This window comes from Canis lupus, chromosome X, assembly GCF_048164855.1.
Source record: "Canis lupus baileyi chromosome X, mCanLup2.hap1, whole genome shotgun sequence".
Lineage (NCBI taxonomy): Eukaryota > Metazoa > Chordata > Mammalia > Carnivora > Canidae > Canis > Canis lupus.
Window position 1 is genome coordinate 39170662 of NC_132876.1, and position 12418 is coordinate 39183079.

The 12418-nt window shown below is 43.7% G+C and overlaps 1 protein-coding gene across 1 annotated transcript in view; it reads left to right on the forward strand.

Annotated features, from left to right (window-relative positions):
• The window catches only part of TRPC5 (transient receptor potential cation channel subfamily C member 5), a 173262-nt gene that overhangs the window by 91625 nt on the left and 69219 nt on the right, over positions 1-12418 (forward strand). The gene's annotated exons all lie outside the window — the stretch shown is intronic.

The following is a 12418-nucleotide window of genomic DNA, read 5'->3' on the forward strand; positions in this document are numbered from 1 at the left end:
CACACACACACACACACACACACACACACATCCCTTCATTGTTTAATAGTAGCAACACACTCCTTCTCCCTGAACCTGTGAGATAGAGGCCGGGGTCTCAGCCTTACAGGAGTTTAGAGTCTAATCAGGGAGGCCAACCAAGCACATCTGAGAACATAATGTATCCCAGAGTGATTTTTTTTCTGTACTTGCTACAGGAACTTGGAGAATGGGGAGGTGAGCACTGCCGGAATCTTGAAGAAAATTGCAAAATTTTCAAAGAATGGAATCATAGTTCATTCAAGTGTAACACAGGAAGAGGGATTTTGAGGATGCAAGGAAAAAAACCATAGGATTGGGGGTGCACTCTCTCTTTCACACACATGCAAACACACATACACACACACCCTTCATTTTGGTCACATAATATGGTTCGAGCTTAAAGCATTAAACCGCTTGTTCCAGAATAAATCCTCAGCTGTCAACTACCTTCTAAGGCCAAAACCACTGTGTTCACTGCCTTGCCCTACTGATCCCCACATCTCTACCTCCAGCCCCAAACTTCAGTATTTTATTCAGCAATGCAAGGTCCTAGAAAAGTCAGCAAGAATAGGAACAAAACAAGTGCAGAGATTTGGTATTGAAGTGGCACTCACTAAGTGCCAGGCACAGAGCTATGTTCTGGCTAACTGCTGTTATTACTACTCCAAATAATTTACCTTTTTTTGAGATTTTATTTATTTATTTGAGAGAGAGAAAGTGAGCATGAGCAGGGGAAGTGGCAGAGAGAGACAAGCAAACTCCACGCTGAGTGGGGAGCCTAATGAGGGTCTCAATCCCAGGACCCTGAGATCATGACCTGAGCCGAAGGCAGACGCTAAACTGACTGAGCCACCCAGGTGCCCTGTAACTCCCATTTTTAAGAGTTCACCATGTGCCAAGCATGCAGACACTGCTGAGAACCTTCCATGCATAGCACCTCACAACGATCCTCATAACAATCCTAAAGGATAGGTAATATTATTTCCATTTTTACAGATAAGGAAACTAAGGCACACAGACTTAGAAATATTTGTCCAAGGACCCGCTATTAATAAATGGCAAAACTGAAGTTTGACTTCAGCCTCTGTCTAACTCCAAAGTCTCCATACAGAGACTGTGTACTCTAGTGGGGAGAGCTGGGGGTCAGCAAGATTTCTGTAAAGGGCCAGACAGCAGTTATTTCAGGCATCATGGGCCATATAGTCTCTGTTGTACTTTCTCAACTCTGCCACAGTAGCACAGAAACAGCTATAGATAATATATAAACGAATGCGTATGGCCGGATCCCAATAAAACCTTATTTTTTTAATAATAAATTTCTTTTTATTGGTGTTCAATTTGCCAACATACAGAATAACACCCAGTGCTCATCCCATCCTGTCAAGTGCCCACCCCAGTGCTCGTCACCCAGTCACTCCCACCCCCCCCTCCTCCCCCTCCACCACCCCTAGTTCATTTCCCAGAGTTAGGAGTCTTTCATGTTCTGTCTCCCTTTCTGATATTTCCCACTCATTTTTCTCCTTTCCCCTTTATTCGCTTTCACTATTTTTTATATTCCCCAAATGAATGAGACCATATAATGTTTGTCCTTCTCCGATTGACTTATTTCACTCAGCATAATACCCTCCAGTTCCATCCACGTTGAAGCAAATGGTGGGTATTTGTCATTTCTAATGGCTAATATTCCATTGTATACATAAACCACATCTTCTTTATCCATTCATCTTTCGATGGACACTGAGGGTCCTTCCACAGGTTGGCTATTGTGGACATTGCTGATAGAAACATCGGGGTGTAGGTGTCCCGGCGTTTCATTGCATCTGTATCTTTGGGGTAAATCCCCAACAGTGCAATTGCTGGGTCGTAGGGCAGGTCTATTTTTAACTCTTTGAGGAACCTCCACACAGTTTTCCAGAGTGGCTGCACCAGTTCACATTCCCACCAACAGTGTAAGAGGGTTCCCTTTTCTCCACATCCTCTCCAACATTTGTGGTTTCCTGCCTTGTTAATTTTCCCCATTCTCACTGGTGTGAGGTGGTATCTCATTGTGGTTTTGAGTTGTATTTCCCTGATGGCAAGTGATGCAGAGCATTTTCTCATGTGCTTGTTGGCCATGTCTATGTCTTCCTCTGTGAGATTTCTCTTCAAGTCTTTTGCCCATTTCATGATTGGATTGTTTGTTTCTTTGGTGTTGAGTTTAAAAAGTTCTTTATAGATCTTGGAAACTAGCCCTTTATCTGATATGTCATTTGCAAATATCTTCTCCCATTCTGTAGGTTGTCTTTGAGTTTTGTTGACTGTATCCTTTGCTGTGCAAAAGCTTCTTATCTTGATGAAGTCCCAATAGTTCATTTTTGCTTTTGTTTCTTTTGCCTTCGTGGATGTATCTTGCAAGAAGTTACTGTGGCCGAGTTCAAAAAGGGTGTTGCCTGTGTTCTCCTCTAGGATTTTGATGGAATCTTGTCTCACAATTAGATCTTTCATCCATTTTGAGTTTATCTTTGTGTATGGTGCAAGAGAGTGGTCTAGTTTCATTCTTCTGCATGTGGATGTCCAATTTTCCCAGAACCATTTATTGAAGAGACTTTCTTCCAATGGATAGTCTTTCCTCCTTTATCGAATATTAGTTGACCATAAAGTTGAGGGTCCACTTCTGGGTTCTCTCTTCTGTTCCATTGATCTATGTGTCTGTTTTTGTGCCAGTACCACACTGTCTTGATGACCACAGCTTTGTAGTACAACCTGAAATCTGGCACTGTGATGCCCCCAGATATGGTTTTCTTTTTTAAAATTCCCCTGGCTATTCGGGGTCTTTTCTGATTCCACACAAATCTTAAAATAATTTGTTTTAACTCTCTGAAGAAAGTCCATGGTATTTTGACAGGGATTGCATTAAACGTGTAAATTGCCCTGGGTAACATTGACATTTTCACAATACTAATTCTTCCAATCCATTAGCATGGAATATTTTTCCATCTCTTTGTGTCTTCCTCAATTTCTTTCAGAAGAGTTCTATAGTTTTTAGGGTATAGATCCTTTACCTCTTTGGTTAGGTTTATTCCTAGGTATCTTATGCTTTTGGGTGCTATTGTAAATGAGATTGACTCCTTAATTTCTATTTCTTCAGTCTCCTTCTTAGTGTATAGAAATGCCACTGATTTCTGGGCATTGATTTTGTATCCTGCCACACTACCAAATTGCTGTATGAGTTCTAGCAATCTTGGGGTGAAGGCTTTTGGGTTTTCTATGTAGAGTATCATGTCATCGGCAAAGAGGGAGAGTTTGACCTCTTCTTTGCCAATTTGAAAGCCTTTAATGTCTTTTTGTTGTCTGATTGCTGAGGCTAGGACTTCCAGTACTATGTTGAATAGCAGTGGTGAGAGTGGACATCCCTGTCTTGTTCCTGATCTTAGGGGAAAGGCTCCCAGTGCTTCCCCATTGAGAATGATATTTGCTGTGGGCTTTTCGTTATTGGTCTGTAATTCTCCTTTTTGGTGGGGTCTTTGTCTGGTTTTGGAATTAAGGTGATGCTGGCCTCATAGAACAAATTTGGAAGGACTCCATCTCTTTCTATCTTTCCAAACAACTTTAGTAGAATAGGTATGGTTTCTTCTTTAAACGTTTGATAGAATTCCCCTGGGAAGCCATCTGGCCCTGGACTCTTGTGTCTTGGGAGGTTTTTGATTACTGCTTCCATTTCCTCCCTGGTTATTGGCCTGTTCAGGTTTTCTATTTCTTCCTGTTTCCGTTTTGGTAGTTTGTGGCTTTCCAGGAATGCGTCCATTTCTTCTAGATTGCCTAATTTATTGGCGTATAGCTGTTCATAATATGTTTTTAAAATCGTTTGTATTTCCTTGGTGTTGGTAGTGATCTCTCCTTTCTCATTCATGATTTTATTAATTTGAGTCTTCTCTCTCTTCTTTTTAATAAGGCTGGCTAATGGTTTATCTATCTTATTAATTCTTTCAAAGAACCAACTCCTGGTTCTGTTGATCTGTTCCACAGTTCTTCTGGTCTCGATTTCGTTGAGTTCTGCTCGAATCTTTATTAACTCTCTTCCTCTGCTGGGTGTAGGAAATATTTGCTGTTTTTTCTCTAGCTTCTTTATGTGTAAGGTTAGCTTTTGTATTTGAGTTCTTTCCAGTTTTTGGATGGGTGCTTGTATTGCGATGTATTTCCCCCTTAGGACTGCTTTTGCTGCATCCCAAAGATTTTGAACGGTTGTATCTTCATTCTCATTAGTTTCCATGAATATTTTAATTCTTCCTTAATTTCCTGGTTGACCCTTTCATCTTTTAGCAAGATGGTCCTTAACCTCCATGTGTCTGAAGTCCTTCCAAACCTCTTGTTGTGATTTAGTTCTAATTTCAAGGCATTATGGTCTGAGAATATGGAGGGGACGATCCCAATCTTTTGGTGTTGGTTCAGACCCGATTTGTGACCCAGTATGTGGTCTATTCTGGAGAAAGTTCCATGTGCACTTTAGAAGAATGTGTATTCAGCTGAGTTTGGATGTAAAGTTCTGTAGATATCTGTGACATCCATCTGGTCCAGTGTATCATTTAAAGCTCTCGTTTCTTTGGAGATGTTGTGTTTAGAAGACCTATCGAGTGTAGAAAGCACTAGATTGAAGTCACCAAGTATAAGTGTATTACTGTCTAAGTGTATCTTAACTTTGGTTATTAATTGATTGATATATTTGGCAGCTCCCACATTCGGGGCATATATATTGAGGATTGTTAAGTCCTCTTGTTGGATAAATCCTTTAAGTATGAGATAGTGTCCATCTTCATCTCTCACTACAGTCTTCGGGGTAAATTTTAGTTTCTCTGATATAAGGATGGCTACCCCTGCTTTCTTTTGAGGACCATTTGAATGGTAAATGGTTCTCCAACCTTTTATTTTCAGGCTGTAGGTGTCCTTCTGTGTAAAGTGAGTCTCTTGTAGACAGCAAATAGATGGGTCCTGCTTTTTTATCCAGTCTGAAACCCTGCGCCTTTGGATGGGGTCATTAAGCCCATTCACATTCAGAGTTACTACTGAAAGGTATGAGTTTAGTGTCACCATGATATCTATTCAGTCCTTGTTTTTGTGGATTGTTCCACTGAACTTCTTCTTAAAGGGGAATTTTAAGAGTCCCCCTTAAAATTTCTTGCAGAGCTGGTTTGGAGGTCACATATTCTTTCCATTCCTGCCTGTCTTGGAAGCTCTTTATCTCTCCTTCCATTCTGAATGAGAGTCTTGCTGGATAAAGTATTCTTGGTTGCATGTTCTTCTCATTTAGGACCCTGAATATATCCTGCCAGCCTTTTCTGGCCTGCCAGGTCTCTGTGGAGAGGTCTGCTGTTACCCTAATACTCCTCCCCATAAAAGTCAGGGATTTCTTGTCTCTTGTTGCTTTAAGGATCTTCTCTTTGTCTTTGGAATTTGCAAGCTTAACTATTAAATGTTGAGGTGTTGAATGGTTTTTATTGATTTTAGGGGGGGATCTCTCTATTTCCTGGATTTGAATGTCTGTTTCCCTTCCCAGATTAGGAAAGTTTTCAGGTATGATTTGTTCAAATACATATTCTGGCCCTCTGTCCTTTTCAGCACCCTCGGGAACTCCAATTAAACGTAGGTTTTTCTTCCTCAGGCTGTCATTTATTTCCCTTAATCTATCCTCATTATCTTTTAATTGTTTGTCTCTTTTTTCCTCAGTTTCCCTCTTTGCCATCAACTTGTCTTCTATGTCACTCACTCGTTCTTCCACCTCGTTAACCCTCGTCGTTAGGACTTCTAGTTTGGATTGCATCTCATTCAATTGATTTTTAATTTCTGCCTGATTGGACCTAAATTCTGCAGTCATGAAGTCTCTTGAGTCCTTTATGCTGTTTTCTAGAGCCACCGTAGCTTTATAATAGTGCTTCTGAATTGGCTTTCTGACATTGAATTGTAATCCAGATTTTGTAACTCTGTGGGAGAGAAGACTGTTTCTGATTCTTTCTTTTGAGGTGAGGTTTTCCTTCTAGTGATTTTGCTCAGTGCAGAGTGGCCAAAAACAAGTTGTATTGGGAAAAGGAGAAAAAGAGAGGAGAGAAACAAGGGTTTGAAAAAAAGAGAAAAAGAAAAAAGGAAGAAAAAAAGAGAAGAAAAAGAGAAAGAAAAAGAAAGAAAGGTGAAAAAAAAGGGTGGGGGGGAAGCAATCAGAAATCAAAAAGAAAAAAAACACGGGGGAGTATCCTCTGATTCTGTATACTTTAAGTCCCTTGACTTCCCCTGGAACTTGTCCGTCTAGCTGGTCTTCTGGGGGAGGGGCCTGCTGTGCTGATTTTCAGGTGTTAGCACTTGGGGGAGCTGCTCAGCCCCCTGCCTGGTGCAGGGCTCAGTGGGGGTTGTTTACCCCGTGAGGCCCCAGGAGGAACAACTGCAGTGGCGGCGGCCAGCTCTGGAGCCCTGGATTCAGCTCCCGCAGTAACTGCAGAGCTCTCCGTCTGCAGGGCCTGGAGGCTCCGGGGCGGGGCCACTGATCTGCTCAGCTCGGGGCAGGAGCGTCCTTGCTGTCCTGGGCCCTCCCGGCCTCTGCATGTCCCGGGGGGAGGGCAGATCCTGGGCTGTGACCCGGCGCCCTGTGCTCCAGGGCCTGCGCTGTTGGATTCGCGCTCCCGGCCGCACAGCCGCCTCTCCGCGGAGCCGCGCCGGAGCCCCTCCGAGCTGCTCCCGGGTCAATGTGTGTGCACGCTGCAGCCCTTAGGGAGCTCGGCGCACTCTCCTGGGCGCGCAGTTGCTCTGTTACTGTCTCAGGGAACCCGAGGGCATCCCCGCCCTCCTGGGGTCCTGCACCAACTCCCCACGAGCCCCTTTCCGCCCGGGAAGGTCGGTGCAGCTCCTGCGTCTCGGGGACGGGGCTCTCCTGTCCTGGGGACACTCGCCCCGGCCTCAGCCCGGCTCCTCGTGGGGCCCCTCCCCCTTGGATTCCTTTTGTTTCTTTATTTCTCCCCCGCCCCCGTCTTCCTACCTTGATAGAAGCCCAAACTCTTCTCACTGTAGCATTCCAGCTGTTCTCTCTTTAAATCTCAGGCCGAATTCGTAGATTTTCAGGATAATTTGAAGGTTTTCTAGGTAATTTGGTGGGGACAGGTGATTTGGAGACCCTACTCTTCCGCCATCTTGCCCCTCCCCAATAAAACCTTATTTACACAAACAGGTAACAAGCTAGATGTGGCCCTCTGGGCTATAATTTGAGGACCCCTGGGTCAAAGGATCTGTGGTGTATTCTAATGGACCTGGCTCCAAGACCCCGCTCTCCCTACTTACTAGACAGGTTCTTTAGTCTCTCTGCATCTCATTTCTTCACCTGTAAAATGGTGATAATACCTCCTGCATCAAGTTATTGTGAGATTTCAGGATTAAAAGAATGAATAAATACAAAGTTCCTGGCACCTAGTATTCAATAAGTCCTTAATAAAAGCCCACCATAAGGCTGTTCCCAGAAGGAAGGAAAAAGGAGAGGGGTTAGGATAGGCACTGCTATCTTTAAAATCAAGCCACCAAGGCTCCAGTGGTCTCGATACTCAGCAGGAATTAGTACTCCCTCAGGATTCCAGCTATTTCTACTCCCCTTCAGCTATATAAACCTTGCTCTTTAGGAATTTACATTCGTGTTTTCATCATTAGTGAGAAAGGCTCCCGGTTTCATTGTAGCACTTGTTAGGCCCTGGGAACCCTGTCACGGGAGGGCAGGAGTATTATTTTGTCTTTATCTATTAGGTGTTTCCTTCAGGACTGAGATTCCTGCGGCTAGAGTCATGCCAGTGTCCCAAGTACTCAGCACAGGGCCTGGCACAGAGTAAGGGGCTTAGAAAATGTTGCTGGTTTAACTGAACTGGCTTTGGAGTTACCCAGCCTGGAAGCAGAATGAAAGTGACTTCTTAGAAGCCCTCCAAAGCCTTGGGGATCCCTGTTTTTGCCACAAGAGGGAGAGAGAACTTGTTTGTGTGGTGGGGGAGGGTATAGAAGTGTGAGGGATGGTTGAGAGGATGGGGAAGTGCAGAACATCCTGTCCCTGGGTTACATTAAGTACACAGGAACCATGCTGCAATGGTCTCTCCAGGCCATCCTCCTGAACAATCACCCAGTACAAGCCACCTGGAGCAAGATATTTGCCCAGACCCAAAGCCATACTTATGGAATCTTTCATCCTGGCTTTAAAGAACTCCTGGAGATACATCAGCTTGTCAGCCCCCCAAAAGCTGTCCTTCCTGCAATCCTGACTTACCAGTCTTGCTCAATGAGAAATCCCCCTCCCCTTTATCTACCGAGTTGTCTCCCTTCCTCTGAAGTGTGTCTTGTGTAATAATCTAGTTTTTCATTCTGGAACTTGTGGGAGTTACATATAGGATCTAACTATACGACAAGGACCATACTGACTCAAATTGAGTGTACTGTCTAGGCAAGGCCTGTGTAGGGTCACATATATAGTCACTTCGAGACTCTGCAAGCAGCAATGCTTCTCCATCTCATAACAATGAGAGCCATAATGATGAAAATAACTAACATTTATTAAACACTTCTTTGTCTAGTTCTCACAATAATCCATGATGAGAATGGCAATGATGACGCTTCTTTCTTTGCTGCCAGGCACTGAGTTAACTCTCTTCACCTTTAGAATGACCTTAGGACATGGGTTACTAGTATAATCCTCATTTTTCCAATGGGGAAACTGAGGTCCAGAGAGATTAAGCAACTTGCCCAAGGTCATCCAGCCAGGAAGTTGTGGAACTAGAATTTAAACCTCAGGTCTGCCTAACAACAGAGACCATGCTACCACTCTACCTTATTAGGAATATCTTTGTGTATAAGGCATACATTGCACTGATAAGCTAACAAGGATGTATGAGGAACGCCATCTTACTTTTGTTGGTGTTGAGAATGTTTCAAAGCATTTTCCCACCCCCATGATCCATTTGATTGTCCAGGGAGTCCTATGAGGAAAAGGCCAGGTGAGTGGCAACCACCAATTGCACAGATAAAGACCCAAACACAACGACACACCTTGAGTCCCACCACAAATCACAGACCAAAAGAGAGTCAGAGCTCAAGATATGTTTCCCAAATGGGTTCTTTCTTACGGCTAGGGGCTAAATTTCCTCCACCCCCTTTATTCTGATTTCATGCTGAAGATTTCAAAGTGGGCAGCTCACAGCACGTCATGAAACCTCCAGCCAAACCTTCTTATAAAGATGAAAACTATTTGGGTGCACCTGACTCAATCTCCTTTCATGCCCCAATGTCTCAGGACCTGCCAAACCTGCACACATCTTGTGACCTGAAAAAAAAGGACCCATGCCCTGAAGAACTAGAAATACTTCAGGCATGAATACCTGTCAACATAGATCTCTCCATTGTTCTCTTCTATTTATTGAATGATTACAAGTCCACAATTCCAAAATATACAATGTCCTGAAAAACCAAAAAAAATTTTTTCCATAAATTTCCTATCAAAACTCATATGGTGACAAAACATGAAATGAAGTGACATGAGGCAATTTATTGTCTTTATTTATCCCATTTAGTCTAAGCATTCATAGGTTTCACTGCTGTGATACTAATGTGTTTGACTATCGTCAGATTTCCAGATAAAATACAGGACATCCGGTTACATGTGAATTTCAGATCAACAGTGAACCATGTTTTAGTGTCAGTATGTCCCAAATATCATAAGGGGATACACTTAGACTAAAATACAATTCACTGTTGATCTGAAATTCAAATATAACTAGACCTCTTGTATTTTTATTTGCTAAATTTGGCAACCCTAATTAAGAGTGCTGCCTTAAATCCCACTGGGGGTGTTACCTAATATATAGTGCAGATGGCATATTATTGTTCTGAAATCTGACAAATTTAGAATTACAAAACACATCTGGCCTCAAGGATTTTGGAGTAAGTACTGTGGACTTGTGAACCTGTACCATCACCCAGCACTGGGCTTGGAACTGCCCAGGACACCCAGCTCTCAAAGACTTACACCCTCAGAATTGGTTGCCTCTGGCTCTCATTTTATTTTGCCCCTGTTCTGTTCCATGGGTCGTTAATTGACCTAATCACACCCCATCTGATTTCTTATTTGGCTTTAATGAGTTTCCAGGCTCTCCTCTCCAATTGCCCTGACATGCTGGTTCACTTGCTCTCTCCCAGGTGAGAAGTTTTCCAAGACAGGCTCCTCTTTCCTTCTAGAACTCCCCTCTTGGAAGTAGGACGTGAGCTCCCACCGCCCTCTGCTGCCACCTCACGACTAGAATACGCCACTGCATTGGACTAAATTTCGCAGCACTAGATCCTTTGAGAGCCTATCAGCTCCAACAAGGGAGAAGGATAACATCTGCCAGGAAACGCCATTTAGCAAATCCCCACTGCTGTATGTACGTGCAAACGGGTAACTGTATTTTTTAAAATACGTATTCTAGGGATCCCTGGGTGGCGCAGCGGTTTGGCGCCTGCCTTTGGCCCAGGGCGTGATCCTGGAGACCTGGGATCGAGTCCCATGTGAGGCTCCTGGTGCATGGAGCCTGCTTCTCCCTCTGCCTGTGTCTCTGTCTCTGTCTCTCTCTCTCTCTCTCTGTGACTATCATAAATTAAAAAATAAAATAAAATACGTATTCTAAAACCGAATCTTCAGCATCTAGCCTCAGTGAGTTCAAATTAGTGAGCCTTAACTCAAATGTGAAATCAGAGGGATGACTGCCAGTTGACTCATTTTATCAGCCTGTACTTCTGTTGCCATTGACATTGGTAGCCAAGTACAGGGACCAAGTGCACCAGGTAACTGCAGCAACAGCCCGATGAGTACAAAATGTCTCAGTAATCCCTGCAAAAGCACTGAAGCTCCTTCTTTCCAAAAAAAAAAAAAAAAAAAAATTCACTGCAGATTAGTGATCTAAGTAGATTGACACCGTTTCAAACAGAGACTACATGTAGTGATCACTACTTTGAATTATGACCTGGGCCTAATCTACTTGCCAAAACCTACTTCTTCATCTCAAATTTCTGCTACCGTGGTAAAAAGATGAACCACTTCATAAAAGCACAGCTCAGGGGCAGCCTGGGTGGCTCAGCGGTTTAACTCCGCCTTCCGCCCAGGGCGTGATTGTGGAGACCCGGATCGAGTCCCACGTCGGGCTTCTTGCATGGAGCCTGCTTCTCCCTCTGCCTGTGTTTCTGCCTCTCTCTCTCTGTATATCTCTCATGAATAAATAATAAAATCTTAAAAAAAAAAGCACAGCTCAACAAGCTCACCATCATGGTAGGGAAGGAAAGTGTTTTGCACATTTGCCTCCTCTTTGGAAAATTGTGTGCTGACCTGGATTTACTTTTTGAGCATTTTTCTCCTCATCAGAGCCCAGCCTGTTTGGCAACTACAAAACAAACCAACCAAACTTGTTCTATCTCAGATAATTTTTTCCAGCTGGCTTTTTAAATACACCCTTGTACACAACTGGACTGTCTTTTGAAGAACTGACATCTGAGGCAATGCAAGTTGGGCCTATTCCATTGTCTAGCCACTCACTTAAGGAGCAGAGTCAAGTTCTTGAAAGATGAGTAGACTTTTTCCAACCACACAGAAAGGCCCTTAGCTCAGAGCCTGCATAGTTGGGAACTCAAGTTTTCTTCCGGATCCTCACCTTCTGCCCTGGGGAATGTTGGGGGGTGCTCATTATCACCTCTCAGATTTTCTTTTCCTCCAAGCTACTAAAGGAAGAAGTGTTTACAGCTGTAAGTCCCCCAGCTTGAGGTCAACTGCTTTCTTTTAGGAAACACACAAAGATAACTCAGTGCCAATTACTCCAGGGAACAACAGTCCTGAGCTGCTTAACAGAGCTCTGAATGTTAGACATACATCAAGGTGACCTTTCTTCTACTCACTTCAACACATACCCAACAGTTTAAAATCATGCACAAATCACCAGTGAGGTGACTCAATGTAGGACCGACTTGTTTTATCCTGATCTGATTTTTCTCTTCCTGACCGCCTCCATGGCACAGAACAGAGTGGATTGTGGGAGTTAAGAAAGATTTTTTTCTCCTCTGACCACACTGCCCATCCCTAGGGGAACCACTGAAAACTCAACTGCTGCTGGCTTTTTTTTCTCTGCCTTACAGCCTGGCTTCCTTCTCAAGAGCCCCCCACCACTAGATCCTCTACTCCAACCAAGGGACTTCCCCTCATTTCCCAGTGTCTCATTAGAGAGGGTGGGTGGGGTTGGGGAGGGCGGGGGAAGAGGAGGGCGTGGGGGGGTGTGTGAACCTGGTCACTAACCAGGTTAGTATATCCTAAGCTCACTACTCTTAAATGAACACTTACTATAGTGCTTGACACACAGTGAGCACTCAAATGCTCATTAGTATTTAACCTCTC